The following is an 8,526-nucleotide window of genomic DNA, read 5'->3' on the forward strand; positions in this document are numbered from 1 at the left end:
TTAATGAATAAATTTATTTCACGTAAAAGGGAGATGTTTTTCTTATAACATAGTTGCTATTTTTTAGCTGTAAAAGGGGCCTGGAAAATCACAGGCCGCCCCGGGCCTCAGTCGGTGTTAGTCCGCCACTGTAGCATGGAATTTAGAAAAAGGAAAATTAAGTTAAATAGTAAAGCTGAAAACTTTTGTGATGAATTTTTGAAATTACATGTTACGGTTGGAGTAAAAAATTAAAATGATTGGCACACATGCTGCGACACAAAAATATCAAAGTTTGAAGGTATTCGCTCTATACCGCAGTAATACAAACTTCAATACTATTTGAAAAGAAACACTTTAAAACTTGCTGAACAAAGTTCCATTCCATATTACTATAATCAAAGATCGGGGGTGATAGTAGCACATATACTTATCCACAGAAATTTCAAAGTTCGCAGGTATCTGCTGCGATTCAATGTATCTACGCAATTAGTTTGGAAGACAGCAATTTCAAATCCATCCATAAATGAGCAACTGAAGACTTTTGTAATGAATTTTTCACTTCATATTTATGTTACGGTGCGAGTCAAAAAATAAAATGAATGGCACAGTACATAAATTTTATAGTTTGCAGATTTTTGCTGTATTTCAATGATCCAAATCTATAGTATTAGAGTGGAAAGTTGTTAGAAGTCATGATGTTACATTAAAATGACATAGCGCACATAACATTCAGAAATTCTGTAGGTTTCCATGATGTTGGCAGGTATTATACTTAATCGCATCGAAAACTAAGCAACTGTACACTTATCGTAATGAATGTTTTCACCAATAATTCCACATTTGCAGTTTGCAGAATAGGAATACTCAACATACACGTCATTTCATAAGTATTGTTGTCAATATTTGTGTTTGCCTACCGCATTCCGAAGATTCAACTTTTCATATTATCAGCAAAAAAAGCATCCAAAGACTTTTTGGAACAAGTTTCAAAATTTATTACTCGACAGACCAGGTGGAAAAAGAATAACTACACTTATATCAAGACCAGAAACTGTTTTGAGAATCTGTTGTACAAAATGTGCGATTGATGATCATAATTGGAAACCTCTTGAATCACGTTACCACAATCAGCATGAAGAAATAGTAGAAAATCATAGGACACATATTAGGCAACCAATTAATAATATGCATCGATCCGCTGCAAACCGATGGAGTCAAAACAAGGATCGGAAAGAGCAGAGCCATAGTTAAAAAGAAAAAAGACAGCGCAATTGAAAGAGAACAGAAATCTAAATTGTTTCATGTATCTGTGCATTAGTTTCTGAAAACAGTAATTTCAGATCTATTCAGAAATAAGTAGGTGAAGACTTTAGTAATGAATATCTTCGTTAATATATTCCAGTCGGAACCAAAAAGTTAAAAGATTGGCATACCTGCTATTTCACAGAAATATCAAAGTTCATAGGTACTTGCTACGTACCAGTTATACAGACTTTGGTGCTATAGGGAAAAACACTTCAAAATTACATGAACCACATTTTTGAAACTTATTATGACACATTCAAAAAAAAAGTGACAGATACGATGCATGTTGAAGCAAGCAAAATGCTGTAATTTTGTATGTCTCCGTGGTTATCCGCAGACAAAATATTTGATCACATCCAAAAATGATCAGGTGTAGACTTACAGACATGAATTTTTCAACCCACAATGCCAATCGCAAACATGGTCTGGAAATATTCAATATACATGTCGCTTCATCACTTTGTCAAACTTTAGAGGTGTTTATTGCATTTCGAAGATTTTGATATCATGAAAATTAAGCACCCAATGACTTATTGAAATAAATTTCCAAATTTATCATGTAACAACTCAAGTGAATATATCTATGCATTTACATGGCCCAAAGATTTTTCAAAACTTGGGTGTATGAACAAGCAATCATGAAGGCTTTTTGTTATAAATATTTCAAATTATCTTGTTGAAATTAATATAAAAAAATAGAAATACGAATATCTCTCGTATTGTCTGGAGAACAAATAGAAATTGGTATGACAATACACTGTAAGCTAAGGAGGTGGAAAAAAGGGACTGGTGAACACAGCCAAACTAAATGAAAGAAATTATGACAACAATACATTGAATTACTTGACCAAAGTTTTTTAAAATTTATTTGAATTCGTTTACACACAACCATCCACCTCTTTCTTTAATGTAATTACACAACATAGAATTTTTGTTTGGAAAGAACGTTTTAGAGGTTATAATGAACGAACGTTTTTTTTCTCATTGTTATTATTATTATTATTCAACACTAATTAGTCACGTCATTAATAATATCGATTCCTTCCACTTTTCAATAACCACTTTTATTTTTCTACACTCTGCACGCAACAGCACTCCGGCGGTCATAACCTCAAACGTCAACATGACGCGAAATCTTGCAAATTTGCTATCTATGTATATATTACAATATCGAAGTAGAATAGATAATTCTTAATTTTCACGACACACATTATTCACGTTTTCACTTCTCAACATTTTACTCACTCTCAGTACACTGTATGAGATCAATTAATCCACTTTTGAGGTTTTATTTATTATAGATATTATTGTCGTGAATTGGGCTCGAAACTTATTGAAACTTCTTTTATGAAAAAAATAAAATTGATTATATCCACTGCTATTTCCAATAATGTTTTATTTATTTAAACGAAATTTGCAAATCTTGCACCGTTGATCCACGGGGCTACGATCGCAATCACTTTATAATAACAGAACAGACGATAACAGACGGTATACAAGAAAACATTGAGGACTATCAGAAACTTTCTCATCGGCGATTGGTCGAGACGGATAGATTCTCACCGGTGATTGGTTATGATGGGCATCAAGCAGCCCTTGTATGTATCGGTCTGAACCCATATACGGATACGTCAGCTGCGTAAATGTGTTGGTACTTTTTGCATAATCTTGAGCCCGTGCAAAGTTTTTTCTCAGCAATTACGCCACCGATCATGCTGATTTTGGGCGCAATCGAAAGAAAATTTCTTAATTAGCTGAAAGTTCAATTTTCAAATTGCGACATAACTCCTGAGCTTCGCAATTCAAGAAAATGACATTTCGATTTTACCCCCACCACCGCGAATCGTTTTATTCAGAGATAATATAGTCTCGGCGAGAGCCTCGGGCCAGCAGACGACAGGGCTGTCAATGTACTTGTCCCGAGACTCTGCCGAGTCTCTTGATTATCTAACGAAATACCGACAATACGATTCACGGCTACGGACGGTAAGAGAGAAACTTTTTAGAGCAGCCCGCTTGGTATGACAGGGATTTATCCTGGTCGCGGTTGGTTAATTTACCGACTGCTGGAAATGTAGAACTCTACTTGACCGATTGAATTGACACAGACTGAATTACCGTCAGCAGTATGCTCGATGGTCGGTAACCGGAAGAATTTATTTGTCCAGAAAATGATACACGGGGTACGGCGCGTAGACTTATTTTAGATCTCGTATTTGAGAAGGTGAGATTTTCCCCCTCAGGACCGAAACCTATGCTCGTGAGATATTTACCGGATGACCTTTTCAGATTAAAAATAAAATAAAACTCACTTACCGTTTAGTTATTCTTCGACGGATGAGTTAATCGATTGTTATCACTTCGATGTCGATTGGTGTTGATGGTCGGGAAACGGTCGATGCCTCCGAGATGTTTTCACAATCGGAATGGTGTTCTTTTCGTTGAGTGAAGATCGATGAACCGACCAAACGTCCCAATGAGTATGGCGAATTAGGGTCGATAATGAAGATGCTCTTCCGAATGATAACGTCGGAAACGACGCGAATTTTACTCGGACCCGATTTTAACACCAAATTATAAATAATATCGTTCGGATATTCGACACCAGAGTTTTCAGATAGCTGTGAGTGTTGAGTGGCTTTGCACAATGTTTTCACCCACGATTTATTATTACCGCGGTTTAGAGCGGGTCTGTTACAGGCACGTGCGATAGCCCGGCGGATTTGAAATTTAACGCCTCCTCGACGTCTAGGCATAATAAGAGAATTTCATAATTAAATTTATATTTCGATAATTAATTCAAGTTTGTTTAAAGGATAGAAAAGAGAAAGAAATCTCGTTGACGTGCCAAATTCTCCAGCACAGAACAATGAGAAGGAGAGAGAGAGATAGAAATCTCGTTGGCGTGCCAAATTCTCCAGCACAGAGCATCGAGAAAGAGAGAGAGAGATAGAAATATGTATCGGCGTGCCAAATTCTCCAGCACAGAACGATACAAATAAAAGAATTAAAATACGATCTAACGTGCCTGAGTCTAGCACAAAAAGAATCGTATGGAAAAACTTGAATTAATTATTCAACTGCGAGATTGAATGAAAGAAATATGCCAGATTATAAAAGAAATGAATCCGCAGGTTTATCGCTGAATTAAGGCACGAAAATGAAATTAAATAATGCCACGTTTTAAAGAATTTACGATGTTAGATAAAAGAGAGAATGAAATTAATAAATTCGTTCAGTAATGTACACGAGTTTTTGTAAAACATGAAATTGAGACTCTAGTTAATCTTGATGAAAATAACTCGTGAAAATTTATAATTCGAGAAAAATAGTTAGACTCGATTTTATTGAATTAAGAAATGTTAATTCTCGAGGAAAAGAATGAAAAAATCACTCGAAGAAAATTGATGATAATAATTCGCGAGTTTCGGTGAAAAATACTCGAACGAAAGAAATGATTTCGAATTATCGCGAGTTTCGGTGGAAATTACTCAACGGATATAAATTGTTAATTAATCGCGAGATTCGGTGGAAATTACTCAACGGAAATAAATTATTAATCAATCGCGAGATTCGGTGGAAATTACTCAACGGAAATAAATTATTAATTAATCGCGAGATTTGGTGGAAATTACTCAACGAGGGTTTTAAGGATGATTTAAATAATTATTTTAAAACACTTTTCACCCTTTTTACACTTATGTATTGTTACAAACTTTTAAGTTGCGATGTTACAAAATTAAAATAAACTTGTACGATTAACTTGTACGAAAAAAAGAACTTTAAAAACTTATTAAAACTTTTCGATTTTCAGCTGCTCTGCGGGAGTATCCGTGCTCGCTCTCGGCCGGAGTTCGACTGGCTAGCTGTGGAGAGATTCGAGAACTGATGAGTGCGGCGCGCCTGCGCTCTTAAATAGCAGCGTCCCGTCGGAGTATCGGTGAGGCCGGGCGTCTTGGTGTTGGTTGGCGCGCACAAAGAAAGTGAGTATCCGTGACTCTTATATACCGTTCTTATATATTTTACAATTTCGTTTAACTCGTAATTATTGATTATTCAAAACCAGTTTAATTAATCATTAATTTTACATTTATTTTCAGCTAAATTTTAAGGTAAGTACATTTTCATTATATATTATTTATCAATAATTAATTAACTTCGGTTAAGTAATTATTGATTTTACATTCTTATTTGCTACTTATTGTAAGATTATTATCTCCTTGTTCTTTTTAGGTTTTCTCTGGACACAACGGATGGGTAAGTATATTTAATATCCCTTTATAACAATTAATTAGTCGTTTATTAATTAATTACGAATCGACGTTTATTTTGTTAATTAATTTCCGTTTTCTATTTCCAGGTTTTTCTGGATTCGACGGTGATAACATTTCGGGTTTGGTAAGTACAATTATTGTTTGTTTAATTAATTATTTTGTTATTTTATAAATATTATTTTGCTCGCAGGATCTCTACGGGTGTTTACAATGATTTGGCCGAAGCGCAGCGAAGTTTTATCGGTAAGTGTACGAATTCTACATACTTTCTTTTATTGTTTAACATTTAACAATTAATTTTTCTGTGCGTTTTTCAGGAAATTTTGTACAGCGTTTTGACGAGGACTGTCACATCTGGCACGTGCGTGACTTCGCCTAAGAGACTCTTGAGAAGTTTTTTCTAGAGTCCTTTCTTTTCGCTGGGAAAAACCCTTGAAAAAATTGGAAAGAAAGGGACGTAAAAAGGACTCGAGTGAAGGGTCAGGGTTGACCAGTGTCGACGTATGAATTTTGGTAAGTTTGGAAAGAATAATTATTTAGTTTTGTTTGTGCGTGAATCCGCGTAATTAATTCTTTTGATAGGCTGTACTGTCGCGCTACGCCGGATGAAGATATCGGGTTTCACCTCGCGGATTTTCTGATGACAATAATCAATACGAGATTTATCCTCTGCGAGTGGGTGAATTATTATTATTTTATTTATGTAAAAATATGCTTTCAGACCGGATATGCATTTGCAGTTTCCTTGTAAATAAGTGTTCCAGAGATTCGCCTATGTGAATTTATTTGTTAGCCTAAGCATTATATAAGGAGCGTTTTAGCGAGTCTATGTACATACACATCCTTACGTATCTACATATATTTTAACTTATGTATAAAGCTTATATACTCATATACCTCGATGGAAATAGCGAAATAAGCGGTTCTGTTCCCCATACACATATATTTGTATTCTTTGATTCAAAATAAAGATAATTTATTTGTAGCGGAATTTGTTTATTTATTAACAATTATTGTTTATATGCTTAAAAATGTGTCAATCGCTTTTGAACTGGGTCCTTTGTCGCTTTGCTATGAAATCCCATTAATTTTCTGAGTTTTTGATGTATTTTGGGTGATCCGCGGTTTTCCGCGGTTTTTCGCGGTTAACCCGCGAATTGATATATCAGCGAAATATTTGTGTAAAGTGGTCGAGTTTGTAATCATTTTAAAGGGCATTGAATTCCCTATCGTCTGAGAGTAACAGAGATAATTTATCCACATAATTGTTAATTAATGAAATTAAATATTGTTAAATTTTTATGTTTCGGAAAAGTTGTAAAAAGCGCCCAAGTTACTTATTATGGTCTTCGCTACTGAATCTAAATCGTTTGGAACTTGTTTTTCGACGTTTTTGGACGATTCGCGGTAATTCGCGGTTTTTCGCGGTTTTTCCGCGAATTGATAACTCACAGGAGAATTATTGCAAAATGGTCGTGCGAGTATTCGTTTGAAAGGGATTTTGATCCAGAACACGCTCGTAGCGTTAAAATTTAAATAACTGTAAAATTGTTAGTTAATGAAATTTCAAATTGTTAACTTTTGATATTTGGTAAAAATGATTAAAAAGTACCCGTGTGAGGTATCAAAATAAAGCTCTTTTTATAAGAAACACGTTGCAATTGTTAAAAATGCTCTAACTCGATTATTGTTAGTTAATGAAAATTGAAATTTCGAGAGTTCTGAGTGATGACTCATCGGGCGCTCGGGCTCCGTGAGGCAGGTCAGTTGCGCGCGGGGCTTGCTAGTCTACATACTATAGCGTTTACTGAACTATAGCGCTCCTTAAAAGTTATTTTCGCTTTTCTATGTTGGTCACTATTATTTCAAATAATAAATTTTATTTTTTAAGCGGGAATTTTAAATATATTTCCTTTATGTTACAGATACATACCAGCCAACACGATGGTGGAGACCCTAGGACGTAACACTTGTTAATTTCTATCGATTCATAGAAAAGTGTATCGGTGAAAACCAATTTTCATGTATATGAACGGTCGGAAACGACATCACTCGATTGTAAGGTATGATCTCGAATCGCACGTCAGAAAGCTGTTCAGTTCGAAATGTCAGTAAACCTTGTTAATTTTTATCGATTTACACAAAAGTTTATCGGTGATCATCAATTTTCACGTTTATGATGGTTCGGAAACGTCATCACTCGATTGTAAGGTGTGATCGCGATTCGCACATCGGAAAGCGATTCAGAACGAAATGTCTGTGAATCTGGTTAATTTGTGTCGATTCACACAAAAGTATATCGGTGATCTCCAATTTTCACGTTTATGAACGTTCGGAAACGACATCACTCGATTGTAATGTATGATCTCGAATCGCACGTCGGAAAGCTGCTCTTTTCGAAATGTCAGTGAATGTTGTTAAATTGTATCGATTCACCCAAAAGTGATCTCCAATTTTCACGTTTATGATGGTTCGGAAACGACATCACTCGATTGTAAGTTATGATCTCGAATCGCACGTCAGAAAGCGATTCTGTTCGAAATGTCATAGAATCTTGTTAATGTGTGATGACTTGAACAAAAAGTTCATCGTGATCACCGTTTTTCTTGTATACGAACTTTCGGAAACGACATCACTCGATTGTAAGTTATGATCTCGAATCGCACGTCGGAAACCGATTCTGTTCGAATTGTCAGTGAATCTTGATAATTTGTAACGATTCTCACAAAAGTTTATTTGTGATCACCAATTTTCATATTTGTGAACGTTCAGAAACGACATCGTTCGATTGTCAGTTCCGGTCTCGAATCGCATTTCGGATTGCGATTCTGATAGAAATGTCGGAAAAAATTGTTGATTTGTAACGATTAACACAAAAGATTATGGCTGATTACCTATTTTCATGTTTATGAAAGATTGGAAACGTTCACCGATAAACGTCACATATCAACAATTTTACAGACAT

Source organism: Venturia canescens, unplaced genomic scaffold (assembly GCF_019457755.1).
Source record: "Venturia canescens isolate UGA unplaced genomic scaffold, ASM1945775v1 PGA_scaffold_15__1_contigs__length_3012046, whole genome shotgun sequence".
Lineage (NCBI taxonomy): Eukaryota > Metazoa > Arthropoda > Insecta > Hymenoptera > Ichneumonidae > Venturia > Venturia canescens.